This window comes from Anser anser, assembly GCF_964211835.1.
Source record: "Anser anser genome assembly, chromosome: Z".
In the NCBI taxonomy this organism is placed as follows: domain Eukaryota; kingdom Metazoa; phylum Chordata; class Aves; order Anseriformes; family Anatidae; genus Anser; species Anser anser.
In genome coordinates this window covers 68,228,720-68,251,448 of record NC_139723.1, presented here as the reverse complement: position 1 = coordinate 68,251,448, position 22,729 = coordinate 68,228,720, and the positions used below count along the sequence as shown (strand labels likewise).

General features: G+C 38.6%; 1 long non-coding RNA gene across 1 annotated transcript; it reads right to left on the bottom strand.

Moving 5' to 3' along the window:
- Positions 1–14,999: 14,999 nt before the first annotated feature.
- LOC310889637 lies at positions 15,000–21,720 on the bottom strand. The gene is made up of 3 exons (XR_014576656.1): positions 21,561–21,720; positions 19,308–21,226; positions 15,000–18,456 (listed from the first exon to the last, which is right to left on the bottom strand). It is a non-coding gene; the product is annotated as an uncharacterized lncRNA (long non-coding RNA).
- Between the last annotated feature and the right edge of the window lie 1,009 nt (positions 21,721–22,729).

Genomic DNA, 22,729 nt, shown 5'->3' with positions numbered 1-22,729 from the left:
AGGAAGGGGCCGTGAGTTTCATTTATAATGCAGGTTGGTTATAGGACATGTATTAAAGTCAGTACTCTGACAAATGGGATTGGCATAACTCAAAAGAATATGCTACTCAAGTCTCATTTATTTACAAGAAATCTGCTTGTGGTGTGCATCTTCTACAGAGATGCCTGCTGTCAGTGAGATGACTGGCTGGCAGATTTTGTCATCCATCTGAAAGCAGGGTCTTGCTGAGTTTCTCTCTTAACTGCTGATGCCAGTTGGAAAGGATTGTGGTTATCTAGTCTCCTGAGATGAAACTATTGCTTGCCTCGTGAAGTGCAGAAGTGTCTGAAGTGCATTGAACGCATTACAGAGGAGCCACCAAGTTCCTTTTTTTGCTTCATCTACTTTCTTCTGCATTAGAAACTGGCACCTTTTTGAAGAGTTTCCATCAGAGAGACAAGTGCTCCTTTTTGATAATAGGAACAGGTGGAAAATCAAATTATACTTTCACTTTTAGCAACTCCCTGCTCTTAGTGCCCCTAAATGGGCAGTTCATATCAACTCCTGCTGAAAAATAATTCCCTTTGCAGCTCTTCAAACACATGTTGTTGAAGGGTTAACGTTCTTTCAGGAGTTGAAAACCTTTAGAAACAGGAACTACATGAAATACATAGAAGTATAATCAAAGAAAAAAAAGGAAAGTTAAGAAAACATTAAAAGTGAAGTCATGAGATGCCTCACAGAAGTGGTTTTTTAGCCGACACATTGTCCCCTTGTGTACACACATCATGAGATAAGATGTAGTCCAGAGAAATACGGTAACTCCTTTGTAGCTTCTCCCCATTCTTGAGATTTAAGAGCTCCTTTCATCTCATACAGGAAGTTTCTGAAGCCCACAAGTGCTTTATCTGCTACAAAGTCTCCTTTTAAGGCTAAGAGGAGGGATGGTGAAGAGCTACTGTTAGAAATAATCAAAAGCAGGAAGCACATTCAGACAGATGCTGGACATATAACCCACATCATTGGTGGAATATCCCACTGAGGGAAGGGGAAAAAAAGAAAAAAAGCTGTGCTGTAGAGTAATACAAGATGATGCTTACCAAGCAACTCCTGCCACATAAGAGTGGTAAGTTAGAAAGCGGTTATTGTAGTGGATAGTTGCACTTCATTCTTGGATACTGCAAACTGAAATAAATCCATTGACATCAAAAAAAATTTACACCAGCTTAAAATCTGACTTATTGTTGTTTCCTCTTTTGTCTGTACAAAAAAATAAAATAAAATAATAAAATCTTTTTGGTTGAAGGAAACTATTTGATCTTTAGCAAAATTAACCTAAGAGGATAATGCAAACCTGATTTAGTTCTTTATTAAACTACTTTGAAATGTCCATTTCTCATGAAAGTCAAAGTCATGTTCAAGGTTTTTCAGAGCTTTGCTTTCTAATTTCTAATTACAATGAAGTATCAACTGTGAATATAGTTGCTCTCAGTGAAAAGCTGAAGTGTCTTTTTTTAACATGGGATTTAGACATCTGACTTAATTTTTCAGAACATATATTGCCCATTCCCCCTCCCACTTAAAAATTAATATTGTTGTTTATTTGTTTATTTTTTTTTTGTAGGGTATGTTTTGTTCCAACTTAAGAGAAAAGATGAAAAAAAAAAAATCAAGCTTTACTGGAAACTACTAGCCTAACAAGTTACTTCTGTGCCACCATTTGTTACTGTCCTGTGTGGAAAATATAGGATTCTAGCATGGAATATGGTACAGTGAATAAATTCCCTTTATTATTAATTATTATTTTAAACAATACTTCAGAGTTAGTGTATATTGCTAGAAAAACATCATTGGGCAGTTGCTTCTGGTATTTTTCAGGATCTCAGAAGTCATGTTTAAAAATTGACATAGCAAACTGGATAGAAATATAGGCTACTCCGCAGTGCTCAGCCAGCAAGGCTGTACATTATTTTGGAAGGACGTTTTTCAGTGATGAGGAAGGTGGTGAGTCATTAAGATAAACAAGAAATCAGTAATGACTTTCCAGCACTAGGATGAGCTTATGATTCAGAATATTTTGTTTCTAAAGACACAGAAACTATTATAGATAGTATACTATTCTGTGAAGATCCCTCATGCTCTCACAACATGCTCTCATAAATAAGAACCTCAGTATAAAACTGACCAGGTCAGACATACTGGTGCTCATCTGAGTGCATACAATCCCTTTACACATACTACATTAAATCATAGAACGGAAGAAAGAAGAATGAACATCATTTTCCCCAATCTCCCCTATAACTGAAATTTCTCTCGCTTGTTCCTGCTCAGAGCCTGATAACTTGCACCTCAGTGACATATACCTTGTATGTGTTAAAACATATGCCTGAAATGCAGTCTGTGCTTAAAGATAACAAGAAATGGAGTATTTATCACTTCCCTTGAAATGTTGCTCCAGTGATTAAACATTCTCACTGTTTAAAAGATGAGTTCAACATCTAAAAATGTGTCTTAACTGCAGTTTCCTTGAGTTCACCCCCCAGCCACTGGTTTCCCTTACATCATTCTCCTATCTGTGTAGGAGGTTAGTGCATCTCTGAAACAGGTTTACCTAGAGATTTTGTGGAATTGCCACCCCATCTAGATAGAGCCTTGGCTGAACTGACCCGGTGTTGAAAACAACCTTGCTTCAAGCTGAAGGTAGGACTGGATGGTTAGAAGGGACCTTTGGAAGTCAACACGTCTGTGGCTAAGAAATATTCTGTATCCATTAGGTCACAAAGAAAGAACAAATGCATGATAAATTAATTTCAGCCTTTTCTGTCCCTTTCTTCTCCAACTAACTATCTCAGCCTTACTCTGGTACCTCCTTGTAAAGATCTCACAGGAAGCTCAAAAGGAGACCTAGTAACCAATTTTTCAATCATTGTGGACAAATGTATACACTTAAATTCAAAACAGATCTTTTTCCTTGCCACCATCCAAAACTTAAAGTACTCATTAATGTGTTTCCTAAGACTTCTGGATTCTTTGTAAGGCACATTTACTTGAGACTTTTTCTATCAGGCTATCTTGCAAAAAGTGACTTTTTCCTGGTTTAGACCATATGTTATCCCAATGCCAGTATTCACCAGGACATACTACTGCAAAAATCTTCCTGTTAGCCTGCCCCAGAGGTCATGCCAACTCTTTCTGTTTCCCTTTTCCTGCGTTCTTCTTCCGCTTCAAACATTTTTCTTTATCTGAGCTATTTACTCTCACATAAAATTTGTAAGCTCCTATAGGTAGCACCCATTTTGTTTGTCACTGGTGCTGTAAGACACAACAGGTCTGATTTGTGTGCTTAGGGCTTCCAGTATCGCGGAACAAACAATAAGAAAAAAGCTGAAGAATGAAAAGGCTCAGTGCAACATGAATATAATCCTAATTGACGAATGTTCAAAGCTTTTTTATTTTGGACAGGGCAACTTTGAGTTTCAGATTGGGAAAGGTCTTTTTCATGAAATCCTGACAAGAACACCAGGAAGGAAATAAATGTCTCTGAAGTGACCATCATGAGTTATATACTCATTGTATGCAGGGTATTTCAAAACTAGTCAAAAATGTTTATTCCATACAAAAAGAAACTAGCTGATGTTGAGATTTTTAGGCATGTCTGTGAGAAGCACTATAATCAGTTGAAAATAATCAAGTTTAACTAAAGAGCAAGTAACAGAAAGAAAATGTTTTCAAGAAGAAGCAGGGTCTGTGAGAAGAAGGGAAAGCAGGTGAAAGCAGCCTTGCAGTCCTCTGGGAGCAGCACACACATTCAGAGCGAAGCCCAGAGCAACAGACTGCCATGGGGCTGGTCACCAGTGGTTGTCCCTCTACACCTAAGGGTGAGAAGTGGCTTGCAAACATTTCAAGTCAAGACCCAGCTCCACCTGAAAACAGAATGGGAATATTGTCACTACTTCAGATGCAACACTGTAATTGTGCAACACAATATAGCACTGAAATGTACATGTAAAATATCAGAATATCTAGTATTCCATCTGGAAAAGAGATCCGAAGTTTAAAACCTCTGACGAAACTAAACAAGATACTGAGAAACAGAACAAAGAGGTGAGATTCAGAGGAAAAAGTAATTGCTCTGAAGAGCCATCTGGGTCAGTGATGTCATTTTGAAGCAAAAGGGATTTGTAATTTTGAGAATCTGAAACTAAAACCTTTAAAAACCCTACAAGTTTAAATTACAGCGAATCTGTATGTTTCAAAAGTTAGACAAACTCAGTTTTTAGGCAAGCTGTGCAGTTTCTCATCCAAATTTATGGGAGGAAAACAATGGAGTAGCATTATTCATGGAATTCCATAGCAAAATCTACACCTCCCCTGAGAAAACCTAGTAAACTAGATTCAGTCCTGATCACTTATGTATTCACTGAACCTATGATGGCATATTTCATCCTAACTGTTTTTACTTTGCTGTTTTTATTATTATGTTTCTGCTCTTTTGCTTTTCTTCCCTCAGTACAGCAGTAAGACGAGCATCTGAATTATTCATCATGTTTCCTTGGAAAACTAAATTAATGAGAACAAGCTACCTCTCCTGCCTCTTTCTCTAATAACCTCAGAACCCTCTGGCCAATTTTAACCAAATTTACAATTTACTGAGAATTTATAGGAGTCTCAGTGACAGATCCTACAGATATCATGAGATCTAAATGCTAATTGAGACACCTTATTAGGGAATTATTACCATGAACTAGTTATTAGAAATATTCAAAGGCCAAAGCTATTGTGAGCAAGAAAGTCACAGCACAACTTGTTTAGCTACACCTATCTGGTGCTCTTCTTCTCTGAGGACAAAGTAGAACAGAGAATTGTTGAATATGGGGGTCTAGGGAATGGAAGATCATTAAAACAGCCACAGGTATGAAATCTGAATAGTTTTAAAATTTGAGATAAAATACTAAAATCTTTTTATATTTCATGGTTTTGACTGAAAAGAAAACTCTTTTGAGTTGTTCATGTTTCTATTTGTATGATTTTTACATTATTGGACCCTAAAACTAATAGCCTTGTGCAAGTGACCATAAATAAACAAATAAAACATTGCCTGTTATGGTGGTTCCCTTGTACAGACAGGAGTCAGTTTCGCATTTTACATTGAAGCTAATTCTAGCCCACATACTATTTAATCAGTCACAGCAAGCTTGGGAAAAAAAATAAAAATGAAAAGGCAGTGCTATCATTGTGCTTCATAGTATGAATAGCATTTGATGACACATTGCAGAAACAGCCAGAAATAACATGAAAAAGGATGTTTCACAGAACAGATTGCATCATGAGCTCCAGCTACCAAGCCTGGGAGGCCGCAGTTCAAACTCATCCATCTACCTATGTATCCTACACAAATCATGTGTTGTTGACCTTTCTACTTCTTTGTTTGGAAGACATCAAAAGACAGTTAGAGACAAGAAGTAGGTGTAGGTCTCTTGGCACCTGCCACTGTCAGCACCAGCACAGGTATGTGCTAGGGGCAGGCTCATGGTGGGGAGTGTTGGTTTTCAAGTGGTGAAATTCTGCTGAAAGACAGGCTACTCTCATGGCCCCAGGGAGCAGCCCTTCAGAATGGAAGGAAACACTGGAGCAAGTTGTCTATGGGGGTTGTAATCTCCATTCCTGGAAATATTCAAAATCTGACTGGACATCACCCTCAGTGACATGCTGTAGTTGAACCCTCTTTGAGCCAGGGGGTGAACTATACAATTTCAAGAAATCCCTTCCAACCTCAACCATTCCATGGTGCTGTGACGTATGCTTCCCTGCATTCCCCACATAGCCGCTGGATTAACTCATCTGCTTCACTGGGACTAAAATATTTTATCCAATTTAAAATACGTGTTTCATCTGTAAGAATCCAATTTAGTCATGATATAAAAGGAGAGAACTGCTCAGATTCAAACAACTTTTATTACTGTAGAAGAGTCTGATAGCCAGTGTGCCTTTCCTCAGTGGTGCCCTGATGACCTGATCAGTTAAATTAAAGCACAGACTTAGAGGAATACAAGCCTGTAAAACAAGGTTATGAGCTCCTGAGACAGCTTTTAAGATATGATTCTAAATAAATAAATAAATAAAAATAAAAATCAGTATAGCTTGCATTTATTGATAAAGATCTGGATTTTTACCTGATTAGCAGATCTTAATAGGGTCTCAGCTGAAAAAGTCAAATATAGACTGTATTTTCTACCAGTGAAAAGTATTGTAAAGTGCTCTTATGTGTATTTTGTGGAAACAGGTGTGCCATAATTCCTGTCTTTTCTTTTCCCTGGAGTTTCTTGAGCAGTCAAGATTGAGGACTCCAGCCCAGTGGGCCAATTTCTGTTTATTTTCTCCAGAACATTATTGTCAGCTACTTTTCCTTTACACTTCAATAGTTCTCAAGACAAAGACACTTTTGTATTTCAGAAAATGTTTTTCCTCTCCTTTGATGACCTTTCCAAATATACATTGAATGTATCCTTTTGTACTTTTCAGAATATATTTCAGGAGCTATGAGAAAGAACCTCTTTTTAAAGATTCATTTTTTTTTCTTGCATTCACAAAATGAGTGCAAATCAGAACAAAAGCCACATTATGGGGCACATGCAGTTTAATATCACATTAGTTGACAGAAATGGTTAGAGACCTCTACTTTGGACAAGATGTTTGATATGGAGTATTTTGCACTTGTACCATGATGCAAATCCTGATCATCCCTCTCCTTCCTCCATTTTGTCTAGTAAACTAACCTAACAAGATAACCTAATCTAAGTTGTGATCATGCCTATCAACTTGAACTCATCACTGGAAAGAACATCAAAGATGAGACTGTAGACTGGTGCCAGAACACTGTGACCCCTCTTGATCAACAAGTTTTGTCTTTTTAATTTTGTGGCCATGCATTTTCTTCTAAAGGCAGGGAAATACTTCAACTGCTTTTGCTAGGTTTGTCTTCTTTCCCACAGAGGAGGGGTAGTTTTGTAAACTGTCAGTCACAGACACTCAGTAGGAAGTAGTGAAATAAAGCACAGGAGGTGAACCGTAACATACCTATGTCTTCTCGCCAATTTGAAGTGACAGCCTGGTATGTTTCCTAAAGCAAAATGCAGCTACTCAACATTCTTGTAAATCATCTCACAATTACCATGATCCACAAAAGGACACAGCCTCAGGTTAGCATTCAGAAAACCCATCTTGTCACAGGCAGCTGAAGATTCTCAAGAACTTCATTAGGAGAAAGAATAAATTAAAAAATTGGGAAGAAATAATTACCAAGTGAGATATTGAACTAGAAGTTCTTCCAAGAGATGCTGAAAGAAACCTAACAAAATGAACAAGATACCTCTTATACTGACACTGCCTCCCTTCTTGGGTGATGAAAGGAATTGAAATACACCCAGCTTCTGACAACAACCACTAAAAATGGAAAAAGAAAAAAAATGTTACCAGTTTCTACCAAAATTCTTTATTAATTCAAAGTTAACCCTCTGAATAAAAGTGTGCTAAGGTTTGATTTTCTTTCCCAGGCTCCCTGATTAACCTGTCTCCCATGATTAGCCATGGATGCATACTCTCATGTTGCACTAGAGCAGATCAAAGAGGAAAAGCAGTCTAGCACATCATATTGGATGAAATCCATCCAGAAAACTCTGTCCTCAAGGAATCTGAGCATCTGTGGATATGCAGGCAGGGAACAGGAAGGTCAGGAAATGGTAAATTAAAGCCCCCTTGTAGAAGCTGGCACAGGTCCCTAGATCAAGTTTGCATAACCCTAGACACACCACATGGCACGACTTTGTTAACACCATGGTGTTGAAATGATCTGACTCCATAGAGCCCATACCTCTATCACGTTTGTAGGTAGCATCAGTATTACACAGAATGAAAATGATTCAGCACAAAGCGTTTCTGACAGAATACACACAACAAGCAGCACTGAGAAAGATACACATGCAGCTAAATCCCATCCTCAGGAGAGGAGCTAAAGAGACTGAAAAAGGAGAGGAACTAAAGAGTCTGAGACCAACTCTGGTAATACAGCAAAACTGAATTTAAGGTTTCATGAATTTGGATCTTTCATTCACAATTTAAGTACATCTAATGTATAATTTAAAATATTTAACAAAAATGTGAAATTTTGATACTCCTATGTTTGTTTTATGAGAACTGGAATAAAATCTTTGGTCAGTATCATATCAGTTTTAAGATGAAAGTGAGTGAGTTTGTATATACACCTAAACCAGATGCAATTCATCTGTTGGGATAGGTTTGGGTGCGTTTCCTAGCACCTGACTAACACTGTCTCAGGAAACTTTGTGGAATACTAATTATATACTGAGAAATAAGAGGGAAAAACAAACAGAAAGCTGCAAGTAACATAGAGAAACATTGGTAAGACAGACAATAAGAACCTAGGGAAAAAAATAATTTCTGAAGAGATCAAAATCAAAAAATTAGTTTTCTAGTATAGTATTTGTGTATCTCATATAAATTAATAAGAAGTAATAGGCATTAATCAATTCCTGTCCACAGGTCTTACAAATAGTAATGAAATATGTTGTTAATTCTAAGATAAAGATAGATGACATAGTGGATGTTTTAATGTAAGACTAAATTAAGATAAGTCTTTCTGTGAACCTGGGAGGGGAAAATAACAAACAACTTTTTACATAAGAGATGTAACATAGAATAAAGACAAGAGACACTTAAAACACTTCTGACCAAGGTAAATGAAGCATATGGAAGGTGATCTGAAACGATGAAAGACTTTCCTTCAGAAAAGCTAAAATTAGTACTAGAAGAACAAAAGGAAGGCAGAATAGCACTACCTTACGTTTTGCATTTCCTTCAGATAACATTTGGACAATATCAGCATTCTGGATATATGATCAATTTCCCTCTTTGCCTTTTGACATCCAACTGAAAATACAGTTTCTAACTCTGATTCTACCCCTCCAAGGCAGTAATTTTTTTTTTTTATTTTTTTTTTTTTTATGATTTGGAATGATTTGTACACTGATGACTCTTAAGTCATCTATCAAGTATTGTACATTGCCTGGGCTGTGCTAGGAACAGAGTAAGAATGGATTTCAGTCACTTAACTCAGAGTGGAGAGTTGGACTTGATGATCCTCATGCGTCCCTTCCAGCTCAGGATATTCCATGACTGAAGAGGACTAAGATAGTAAGACCTACCAAAGTAACAAAAGACTCCAAGCAGTTGAAACTGATATAAAAATTATGTAATTATTTACTTTGCCAAAGGAATTAACAGTTTCAGGATACACCTGGACACGATTACTGTAAGCCAACTTTATTATCTCCGTCTCTATTGAAGTTTTTTTTCTTGGAGACCAGGCCAGAGAAATCCACTATTTACAAGATGGATCACCAAAAATATTCCTATTTTGCATTATGCTGAGAGAACACTTGGCTGATTAAGGCAGCTTCTTCCTAAGATGAATAAACAGTCATGGATGCATGTATGCATACTACAGTTGGATGCTATCAACACATAGGACTCTCCTTCTGAGTGCAGCTGCCAGATCTGGGTTCTGATCTGTTATGGTCATTAACTATGTGACTACCAGTTCCCCAGAAGAGCAGCTGAGGAAATACCTCCTGCTGAGGTGTTCCTTCTTGATCTTCCTAGATGCACCCTTTGGAGAGAAGAGCTATATGTTGGGTAGAGAAAAACCTTCACCTTCCTGACTTTCACTTCCCTGCATGGATTTTATTAGGAAACAAGCTTTAAGATATCCATTTTTATTTATTTATTTATTTATTGTGGATAAAGGCCATAAATTGAACTGGACTCTGAACAAACAGTTATGGTTGTTCAGTCAATTACTGCATTATAAAGAATCCACAACATGTAATTGCTGTTTGCAGTAACCTACCATACAAGAAAAGTATTTTCTTGTGTAGCATGTGAATGCAGTAGTGTGAACAGAGTTTTATGAGTCACGAATCACAGAATCACAGAACCGTCTAGGTTGGAAGAGACCTCCAAGATCATCTAGTCCAACCTCTGTCCTAACACTAACAAGACCTCCACTAAACCATATCACTAAGGGCTACATCTAAATGTCTTTTAAAGACCCCCAGGGATGGCGACTCAACCACCTCCCTGGGCAGTCCATTCCAATGCCTAACAACCCTTTCAGTAAAGAAGTTCTTCCTAACAGCCAACCTAAACCTCCCCTGGTGCAACTTTAGGCCATTCCCCCTCGTCCTGTCACCAGGCACGTGGGAGAATAGACCAACCCCCACCTCTCTACAGCCTCCTTTAAGGTACCTATAGAGAGCAATGAGGTCTCCCCTGAGCCTCCTCTTCTCCAGGCTAAACAACCCCATTTCCCTCAGCCGCTCCTCGTAAGACTTGTTCTCGAGACCCCTCACCAGCTTTGTCGCCCTTCTCTGGACTCTCTCAAGCACCTCCATGTCCTTCTTGTAGCGAGGGGCCCAAAACTGAACACAGTACTCGAGGTGCGGCCTCACCAGAGCCGAGTACAGGGGGACAATCACCTCCCTAGACCTGCTGGCCACACTGCTTCTTATACAGGCCAGGATGCTGTCGGCCTTCTTGGCCACCTGAGCACACTGCTGGCTCATATTCAGCTGCCTATCAACCAGTATTGCCAGGTCCTTCTTGGCCAGGCAGCTTTCCAACCACTCATCTCCCAGCCTGTAGCGCTGCTTGGGGTTGTTGTGCCCCAGGTGCAGGACCCGGCACTTGGCCTTGATGAACTTCATACAGTTGACCTCAGCCCATCAGTCCAGCCTATCCAGATCCTCCTGCAGAGCCTTCCTTCCCTCGAGCAGATCGACACACACACCTAACTTGGTGTCATCTGCAAACTTACTGAGGGTGCACTGGACGCCCTCATCCAGATCATCGATAAAGATATTAAAGAGGACCGGCCCCAGCACTGAGCCCTGGGGGACTCCACTAGTAACTGGCCTCCAACTGGATTTGGCTCCATTCACCACAACTCTTTGGGCCCGGCCATCCAGCCAGTTTTTTACCCAACAAAGCGTACGCCAGTCCAAGCCACGAGCAGCCAGTTTCTTGAGGAGAATATTGTGGGAAACGGTGTCAAAAGCCTTACTGAAGTCAAGGTAGATCACATCCACAGCCCAAAAGCTAAACGGGAGCCTGGAAAACATTTTTTTCTCAGATACATCTGAAATGGGGAGTGACTTTCTGAAACAAGCTCTTCCTCCCAAAGGTCACATAAGGTAATCTGAAAGACCTAATTACATGAGCTAAATGATACTGCATAAACTACTATATATATATATTTTCTTTTTTTTCTTGGAAATAAGCAATGAGTTAAAGTGTGTAAAAAGACAGTGTCAAGATAGAGAAGCAGATGTTATACAGGAGAGGACAGGCTTGTTTCAGCTGTGTGTTTTATAGTCTTGCACAACAGCAGTTACTCCCCTTTCCACAGTTCTGGAAGGACTGAACAGAATGGCAACCTATGAACAGGGTGATGAACATTGTCCTACCAGGCCCCAGCAAGGCTAGGGTTCAGAAACATGTTTTAACTAAATTATTGCCACTGCTTTTTCAGTTGAGCCATTTAAGAAATGAGAAGATCACATTTTATTTATTTATTTTTTATACCCCAAAGATGGGTTTTACATGTCATTTGAGAGAATTCAGAGTCAACACATTAACATGTCAGTATAGCAAGAAAATCACCAGGTGCTTATTCTGCTTCTACCAGGATGTTAGCAGACTGACTGGAAGAATTGCATGTAACTTGTATGAGGGCCAGTTACATTAATATTAGACTACTAGAAGCATCCCTTTGTTCTTCTATATAAAAGCCACAGAGTAGATGCCAAAAACCTGGTACATTTATGAGTTCCCATATACAATGTTGAGTTTAGCTTGCCAGAAAGTTATAGCTCCTTGATTCTGAATTTCTGTAGTAACAGATTTTTTCTTAGATGAAATCTGTATAAGAGTTATACAGACTATGATATATCTGAGATGGTACTTATTTACTTTTTTTTTTTTTTAATATTCAATAGATGTTTATCTCAAATCTATTTTCATATACATAACCAAGACTAAAACAAGGATTTCAGCATTGGGTTAAACTGCCACTTTTGGTATTCTGGAAGTAATGGAAAGACATTTAGGCCATAGGGGATCATGTTATTGCTCCTAGGCCAACAGCTTATTGACATAACTAGAACACTTCAGGCTTTTGAGTAATGGTTTTGAGCTGCCTGCAGAAAAAAAAAATTGTTTTGAGCTGTCTGAGAACCACTCATCAGTGGTCACTGATGAGAAGAAAAACCTTAAGAGGTAAAGCCTTCTCTAGTTTAAGTCTTCCAGCCCCAGCAGCAATATTTTGGTGTAGATGTATACAACTTTTAACAGTGCAGCTCTCTCCGCCTTTTTTTCTACAGCAATTCTGCACTAAGAGCTCATTTCTGCTATGTGCCAGGTATGAAATAAATGGGTATTCTATTTATAGATAAATTTCCTGTGACCCATGGAAAAACATTCTTTAGTTTCCCCTTATATTTTTTGCCTGTTTAAAATCTCAAGAAAACCATCTCATTTTTTTTTCAGCTGTTAAAGATTTTAACCTGTTATGTAACTATGCACTAGTTGGAGATTTTTAAAATGATCACCACGAAAATTCCTGTGTAAGGTTGTACCAGCTGGTTCAGAACACTTGTTAACGTGAAAATATTATACATATTTTTCGTGACTTTATCATCTTTTTCATTTCTGTAAGCACATATTTTTGGTTCATAAAAGAGCATAGTACATTTAGCCTGTGAAGGAATACTGAAAACAGAAAAGACATAGAGGCAGTTATATTTCTAAGGAAATTTGAAAACCTAGAACAGAGTTATTTCTTAAATTATTCATGCCATTCTGTTTTTCCAGTTAATACAATCAATTTGCCTGGGTTAAATTTTGCCTTCATCCATCACCGTCTCTCTACTCCTAGCTTTTTTATTTCCATCAGTAAAAAGAAGCAGAATTCCAATTTCAGAGACCTCAAGCATATATTTTCCTTGGAAATTGGGAGTATAAAACCCCCAGTCAAATGTTCTCAGCATCCTAGCAATAATTACAGCACAGAACATGAGCTTTATGACAGTCAGAGGTACAAAAGAATAAAAGGCTATGTTGGTGGCGTTCATTTTCACATCACCATCTCCACCTAAACAACCTTTGCAGTAAATGGGGAGTGATGGATGGGTTGGTTGCCCAACCTATCTCAGGTGTCTTTTTTAGAAAGAGATGAACATCAATTCAGAAGTGTCGAAATTTTTTCCTTTAACCAAAGAGGAACCTGAAAGAAACTAGTCTAGAAATAACATTTAAAGTTAGCAGAGGTTGGTCCCAGCCTGATGACTGTCAGAAGTCTACACATTTGCATGCATTTTCAAAAGCCGCCAAAGCATTTTAGTAGCTGATATGAAATGTTTTAAAACCTGATTTTACAGAGAAATAAGCATTCCTATTTTCTGTCAGTGATAGGTTAGGTTATGAATCTGTTCAAAGTTTGGCTGAGGCACTGACAGAAAAGACTTTGGGACACTTTTCATGGCAAATAATTTCAGAAGAAGCTAAGTCTTGAATTTCCAACTTGCTGTTTCCAGCCTGTGGAATCCCAGGAAACTAATAGTAGTGTATGTCTTATGTTCATAACAAAGACAAATCCAGGATTTAATCTCTTGAATTGTTTTGCTAGGAGCTGCATTGTTCAAAGTTTAAGTCAAGACAAGCTTTTTACGAGGTAAACTCATCTGGAGTCTGAGAGATTAGAGGGAGAACATGTTAGTACAGAAACCTCTATATAAACCTCAGAGCGTTAACACAGTGGCAACATATCCATCAGATTCAGTATTAACCTGGAATTCTGAAGACAAAAATAGTGAGCCATTTGCACTGAAATCAGCCTTAGTACCATGCAGACTTAAACAGCTTTCGAAGAAAAGCAAAAATCCACCATCCTTCTTACCCAAATACGTGAATTATAGGAGAGCCATATACACAGAAGTCAGCAGTAGTTGTCATAAGCTGTCACTACCTTCAAGCCCCATCAGAGAGAACCTAGGACTGAAAATTAGCAATAATTCTTTTAGAATGCTTTCACTATCAAATTCTAAATCCAGAAGAGCATTTAACTTTTACTGATTTCCCAGTCATACAAAATATTGGAATTATTGAAAAGGGTCTGTAAGGCTAGATTTTATTATTATTGTTTTCACTATAGTGTTTACTTCAAGATATTTTAAACTATCTGTAAAACTTTTCTTCTTTCATCTTTATCCCCTACAATAGTTTATTTGATAGGTATGTCCAATAAACATTTATTGGAAGCTTATTGTACTTAAAGTAAGTTTGTACACTTTGAGGATAAAACAAGCCTAAATACAGGACAATTTGCACAAGTGGAATGGTACATGGTTCATTCCACTAATGCAAGTAGACCCCCTATACCACCCACATATCTGATCTCTTCAGATATTAACTTGGGCCCATATTAATGCTGGCATATGACCTTCTTGTAAGTTATTGTTACCGAACTCTGTCTCCATGTAGCATGCAGAATGCCACTTCCGCTAAACTGAGATCTAGGTTTGGACTCCAGCAGCAGGTCCAAATGCTCCTATTGCAATCCTTCATCCACCTTCCCACTATCCATGTGGTTTTTTTTTCAGAACACCCCATACATGAATGTTGCAGGTACTTTTTTTCCCCTATCCATGGCTATTGCAATATTTCAGTGAGTTTGGTCTTGATACTACTGCTCTCCACATGTCTTGCCATAAGGAGTGGTTGAATTGCATTGTCTTACTGAGTTTATTAAGCCCAAATTTAGCGTTAATATTCCACTGTTTCTAACATTCATTTACATGATGTTTCTCTCATTTCTTACCTGAAATTCATTTATCTTTAGGGCTCCAAGGAGTCCATAGAAGTTAAAATAAACATTTGTTCTAGTTTTATTATTATTTCATTACACGTACATGTTTTGTTGCACTACATTCTGGGGAATTGTTGATACCAAAACTTGACAGAAGTTTTGTTTTGTTGGAAATAAAATTGAAACAGTGATATGCATTATAGGAGAGGAATTCTGATGGAACTCCGATCTGCTCTGATACAACTTCAAGAAATGCTTCTTTGGCTCTAGCTCATTTCAGCCTTTCCAGAGCTGGGAGCTCAGGATACCTCCCTGCTTTTCCACAGATTTATTTTAAAGCTTTTCTCAGAAAACTTTCATTTCTGGTTAATGTTTTCTGGAAAATACATTTTAATTAGCCTAGCATTAAGTAATTTGGATTTTTCCCCCCTCAATTAGACTGCATTGGAACATTTCCTTGCACTTTGCCTTGTTTATGTGTGCTCTGTCTGTGTGAGATTACATGAGGTTTTCCTTAACTTGAAAATCTTATCTTTTGTTGATGGGAGTGACCTCTCTATTTTTAGAGCATAATGCAAGACCCATCTTTTCTCATGATCCTTTCCTCAGTAACAAAGAATGACATCATGCCCCAGGGATACTTTTAGGAAAATAATCAGACCTTTAGTAACAAGGTATCAAAGATTAAATCAAAGACAGAGGGAAACTGAGGCCTTTTACAAGATGCAACTGCACAAGCAACTCCTGCTTATACCTGTTGTGATCTGGTCAGTCAAGAAACCAATAGAAACAATGCAGTGGAAGCTTAGCTTTCAGCAAGCAAGTACGCTCCAGGCTCACAGACAGAACTATAGAGCTACTGGGGCTTCTCTAGGCTATGCACATCAAAGCTGCAACTGCACCCTTTGACTACAGAGCAGTCAAAAGACCATTCTCACTTACAGTGGTTCATGAAGGTCACCAATCAGAGGGATAAGGACCAACATCTGCTAACACCATCATGAAAGTAGCATTCTCTAACAATCCCACTGAAGATACCACATACACTCCATGAAATACAGCATAGCTTTGCCTTTTTAACAGTGGGTCAGGTAGAAGGCACTCAGATATTACAGTCAATTTATGGAGCATGAAAACCTTGAAATTAAACAAATACAGCAGTCTTTCATACAAGAGAGCAGACATCTGACTTATATGAATTTGCATTTAGAGTCGTCAGGCAGAAACATGTTGGTAGGAGGTTTTATTCATGGGGAAGGGGAAATTGTAATTGTTTTGCTAGGTGAAGTGGAGCCTCCTTACTGTGGGAAAGGTTAAAAAGCAAAGGGGAACACTCCTGCCCAGCTGACTGTAAGGAAGCAGACACTCCATCATGGGCCCTGTCTGGGGAACCTGACTGAACTTGGTTATCAGGATAAGAATTAAATCTAGAGCAGACAGAGAAATCCAGAGGGGAATATTATGCTAGTTAGGGACAATAGGCATTTGTGAAGTACCATATACATTTACTATGACAACAAAGCCTTATTGACACTCTTTCTTCATTAAAGAGACAGACATTTCTACCACACATCTGTCTCCCACTTGAGGCAAGTGATTTACCTACTTAACTTCAAATCTGCAGAAATATACATAGCACAAAACTTTTCCTCAGTAACCAAAAGATCTCATAATGTATCGTTTCTGAACAATGGTTAGTATGCAGTGGATTCTCCCACTCATGAGCTACAAATAAACTGCATACCATTAAGAGCTTTTAATAATTTTGTCATTTAGTCCTTTCAAAAATGTTTTTAGATTTCTGCAATATGTTCAGCTGTGAAAGTGGCATGTATCCAATGTTAACAATAGACTCCAGTCTATGAATCATCAGAGGAGGAAAAAAAGCCACAAGAGTAATGTTTAGTCATATTGGTTGAAATACACTAGAACGAGCAAATATGACCCTGTCCATCAGCGTTCCAGAGACTGTTTCCCTGTACAACATTCCTAAATTCAGTGAGAATTTTGCCAAAGGATACCCTGTTTTTCCAAAGTACTTTGAGAGTAACATTTTTACAATCAAACAATATATTTGTGAAATCCTAACACAGCTTTTGATGAAAAGTTTCCTCAGTTCTGGAAGGCTTACATGTATATCTATATCTATATCTGTGTGTGTGTGTGTGTGTATTTATGTATTATTTTGGGGGGGAGTGAAAGCGGGACAGCACAGAGCACTATGGTCTACCATGCTGCACATGGTACTAAAGACTATCAACTCCAGTGGAAGTCCTTAAAGACTGCAAGTTGAGTGTCATACTGTTTGAGCAGTAGACGTCAGAGATGTTATAAAAAGCTTTTCATGAACAAAGCGCTCATCACAAGTCTGTCTAGAGATAGTCAGTAGGAAAATCTGTCTATACAAATAAATCTCATGTCAGGTCAGCTCACTTTAGGCAGTCTGTAAGGTACTGCCTCTACCAAGTCAGATCTGCAACCCAGAACCCTTCTCCTTCCCCTCAAAGCACTGAGCAAGTTCAATTCTTGTTACTGAACACAGTCAGTGCTGGTATCTTATTTTACATTGTATCCAAAGCATATTTGCAAGGAAGCAGGAAACCCAAGTTCAACTACTTTTCCTTGCTTGAGAGGTTTCAAAGCTTACATCTCCATATGCAAACAGCCTGACTACTATTAGCTACTCTGTATGAGAAATCTGCGCTTCATCCTGTTTAAGCTGTTCTGCTGCACAGAGAATGGACTAAAGATTCATTTGGCCTTAAAGAGAAAACAAGTGGCAACCTGATCTGATAGCCAGGTAATCATAACACTTCATAGAGGGGAAGAGTCCTAATTCCTAAGAATGATTTAGGCATTTTATCTACTGACCTTTGCACAAACTACAGTAATATGCAGAGAAGTCTATACCCTGGTACCTAGGGCAGGATGATGGATGTGAGTTTGAACTCTCTCCAGCAGAGGATAGAACTGAAACTGAAAGCATTGCAGTGGCCTCAAAATTTGACCTAGTGTTTGCAGTTTGCCATATCCTTCAAATTCCTTGGCCAGAACATGGTACTATTAATGCCACTACATCAGCAAATATTTCCAACAAGTTAGACCTTTCATATTTATTCCTTCAACAGGTCTCAGTTTTTCATCATATTGTAACCTCACCAGTTGTAACAAAGCATCAGGATTGTGGAAAGGGGTGGCAGGAGCTAGGCACAAAGCACCAGCTTATCACCATGTAAGATAGCCAAGAATTTCTGCTATTTTCTTTTTAATTATTATTTTGAAACACATGCAGTCTCTGACTAGAGATTTTTTTTATTTTTATTAAGATAGCTCTCCTTGCTCACAGAGCATGTACCAAAACATACTCTAGTCTTAACACTTTCTCCTCCCTTTTTTAGCATGTAAACACCAGCTGCTGTTTGGAAGGACAGCCTTGAGAAGCCAGCAGGAGCAGAAGCAGCAACATTGCCAATGGTCCTAATCCAGTATGCAACAGTGTGTAAGGTGGATATCACTCTTTGAGACTTCACAGTGAATATCTGAAAGAATAATGAAGGACTAAGTTTGTAAACGATCACTTACCCAAAATCCAGAACAAAAAAAACACTGGTTTTCCCATCTCTGAGCTCTAACAATCATTTAAATAATTTTTCAATGACTAAAAAAAAATTACTTCAGAGAAAAAAAAAAAAAACACTAAATTTCAAGACTAGAATCAGTCATGAACTAGAGCTTGAAAAAAGGCACATAACATTTAAATTTAAATGATTCCATTTAAAAACAGGTCTTTGCATTAAACAAACCTAAATCTAACAAAAAGAACGAATTAACAGAGGCAGTTTTAAGTTGGAGAAAGCTTTTTTCATGTACTGAAAATCCAGGGAGGGTAGAGGGATAGGGGTGAGACTGTTTTAGCTTAAAGCAAAGCAAGTTTAGTGGCTAATTATTTGATTTAGGTTCTTCACCCTACTTCCCCTCTTCCCTTCTTTCACAAGTACACGATCCTGGCAAGTTATTGCAAATTAAAGAGGCAATGCTTTCCGTTACAGCTTTGGCAGGACATCAGTGGTTAGCTGTTGCCTTGAAGGAGCCTTCCTGAACAAATTTGCTGTGAAACAGCAGCACCTTTTTCCTTTGAAACAAAATGAAAACAGCAATTACACCACAGATGGGAAATACTCCTGCTGTTCCTATGCATGGCTGCAAGTGTTCAGTTTTAAAAACTGAACAGCAAGATAGCTACAAGATAGATTGTCTAACCAACTTCCTGGCTTCTTAGTGCTTCATCCCATACATAACAACAGTTCCAAAGTCTGTCAAATCAAGTAATAGCATCAGACATTACTTATTTAAATGCTGATAATATATTTCACAGATAATCTGCTATTACCTCCTTGCACCCATTAGCTTGTGGTTAGATTTAGCCTCCTGTATACAGAAAGTTCTTTTCTGAGTGGCACTGGATTTGCATCTGCCAATTCCTCTTCATACCAACTAACCTTTCATGGGAACAGCAAAGCACTCTTGTCAGCAAGTGATTGAAGTATGAGCTTCTCAACACCTAGAAATGCTGTCATGAATAAGTAAGAGCTCGTCTGAGTAAGGTACCCATTACATTGAGTACTTCAGGAGTGAAGTTTCTAAACAGCCTCACTGAGAAGCATTTTTTTGGTGCTATTTGTCCCCACCCCTCATTCTTTATTAAGATCAAACCCTGGACTAGGAGTCTTGTTCCACAGCATTAACAATTCTGTTTGCTGTGCAGGACTGAAGAGCCAAGTCCCACCAAAACTGGACAGCAGCCCAAATTCCTTGGAAACCTTCACAGGCAGCCAGCCCAGTGAGGGAACACAAAACTATCTGCCTCCACCTGACATTTTAAAACTCTGGTGGTCCCCATACGGGAGACTCGGCAGATTCAAGTAACAGAGTTGCAAATCGAAGTGCTGGAATTGCAGACTGCAGGCTCAGTAACATACTGGAGCTGCTCTGGTTCCATTGGCTCCTGGCAGTCCAGACGTGCATAATACGCTTGTTGGGCTCAGGGAGAAACCCTGAGCAGAAACATGGAAAGGAATCCTGCAAACTCCGGAGAGACACTGCCTCCGCTGACATTTCTGTTTCCAAAGAGTCAGCAAGTGTAGATGAGATCAAGCTTTTTTTTTTTTTTTCCTCGAACAGTTTTAAGTTATTACTACAAAATTGTGACATCAGATCTATTGCATCACTTCTGCTGCTTAGCACCCTTGATCTTGTCCTTTTTGCAGGAAAGAGAATTGGCAGTACCCAAAGAAATAAATTGGACTCACTCAAATCATATATTTTTGTCTGATGAGCCACACAGCCCAACAAAAAAATATTTTATAGTCCAGTAATTCAGTTCCTTACACTTTTCCTTGAGTACACAAAAGGTTTCAAATTCACTGTCCCAATCTCTGAAGTCTTCTGACTTTATGCAGGGAAAAATATAACAGAAGTGACTGCTTTCCCTAGGTGCTTCAGTGTGCTTAGAAGATTGTAGCTTGTTGATCCAGAGGAGGAGCATCCTGTTCCATGGCAGCCCTATGTCTTTCCAGTTTGGTGTTTGTTCCACAGTAAAATGACTGCTCTCCCCTTTGGTCATACAAAATCATACATTTATGATTCAGTAGGAAATTCAGATTCAAAATTCAGTAGGAAAGCTGGCATTTTTCATTGGAGCCAAGGTGTGCAAGTAAGGGGAAATAAAACACCAAGTTCTTCAGCTGAGAGTTTTCATGTCAGTGCCATAGAGGTGTTAAGGGCACACAAAAGCCTGGAGTTGTCATGGCATTTCCTTGGCATGAGGGCTCTTGGGCTCAGAGCAGATTGCTTGATCTAGATAGCAAGGCCAGGAGTTCTTGCATTTGAGGCTAGTCATGCTCTCACAGAACAAGACTTACTTACTGAAAAAAATAATGTGGAAAATTCCTACCTAGCCAGAAGTTCTACTTAAGATGTTTTAGCTTCAACAAAGCAATGTATTTTAATGAACTCATTTAGTCAAAATGTTCTCTCTAGTTTAACTTCTCATGCTTGCTGACACATCAAGAATACAAGTACAGTCAGTACCTGTGCTAGACTAGTTCTTGCAGTATAAAAGGCTTCACCCTGGAGAAAGTGCTGAGATCATGATTGACTTATTTGACATAAACTACAGTGATGCAGTAGGTGACGTCTTAGAAACCCAGCCTTGCAACAAACTCCATCTTATGGTATTTGACTTTAGAAAAAATAGCAGTTTTTATACATAGAGTGCTCCTGTAAAGCCATGTACTTTGTTCCCTTATTCTGCAAGAAAATACAAGGAAGCTGGTTAAAGCCTGCAGTCTGCTCTACTGGATTCCCCACCGTGCATGCAAAACCAGATCTGTGGTACAGTTTTTCCTATGCTCCTTTGCATACATGCCTTCCACTTAAAAACCACACAAGCAAAAACTGAGTTGCTAGGATTATGGAGCATGAAGTAATTTATAGGAAGTAGCACAGCATTAATCACAGCATTTCTCCCCCTCCCTTTGAAAAAAAATGCTGAATCTTCCTCTCTCCCCCCCAAAACACTTCCATAATAAATGCGTAATGGCATGCTCAGTATCTTTTTCTCCACCAAAGAGAAAGAACTTACAGTACAACTGCTGAGAAAGCCAGAAGAGGAAAAAAAATGTACATTTATGAGGCCAATCAAAAACTCTGAAGGGCAAAAATATACAATATTTTTATATAAGTAACAAAAATTGATCTGTACTCCTTGGTTTCAACAGCTCTGTTACACTCTGAATTGGGAATAAGCTTCCCACCTGTAGGTATCCCCTGCTGCAATCACTCAGACCCATTGCTGGGAGTGAGGCTGGGGACAAGTCACAGCTGGGGCACACCAGGCCTCCCCCACCACCTGTCACCACATATACCCTTTGGTGGGCCACAGCAGCTCTCTGTAACCAAAGTGACAAAACATAGAAAGGGCCAGTCAATCACTTGTCAGATTAGATTACTTTCTGCTTACCTTTTGCAGTCTCGGGAATCATGCACCTTGTACTCGTTTACATTAAATAACTAACAGTGAGGGTAGCAGCCAGGTGTTGAGGTGGTGACCCAGGCTGTAATACAAATGGGCTGGCCTGGATTGCCCACAGGTGTAGAGAGGAAAAAGTTAAACAAAGAAGGCAAGGTTTTCCCTTCAGAAGCAATCCTAAAAGAATGCTTAATTAAGGTATTGTGAGGCCTTCTGTTATTGAAAATGATGCTGCCCTTGGGATAAGACACAAAGAGAATATACTGATGACTATGTGGATTTTAAAAGCCCAAGAGATTTTCTGAGAGGGACATGTTCAGCCAGCATCCTAGTCAAAATTTATTTTGGAAATATACATCATGTGTACAGCAATGTACATAACTTCATCTGGAAGAGGTGGTTTTGTTTTGTTTGGTTTGGTTTTGTTTTCCATTTTTTTCCTTTCCAGCAGACTTCTGCTATGTTTGTGATAATCGCATCACCAGATCCTTTTGTCTTTATCTACTGGAGCCATTTATTGGCCTCTCCTTTCTATTGGTAGAGTTTTATTATTTTCTCCTATATTCCACGTTTTAAGATTTGGAATTACTTTCCATTTTGTCAAAACCATTTTGAATCCTAACCCTATCCTCCAGTGTTTGCAAATTTCATCTTTGTTTTTGTGATCCCAGATTTCTTGACTATATCCTCTCTTCCATCAATTATTTAGAGTTCAGTGCCCCTTGATCACTAGGAATTGCTATTTAAAAACAGTAAAAGAAAATAAATTATTACTTACAAAA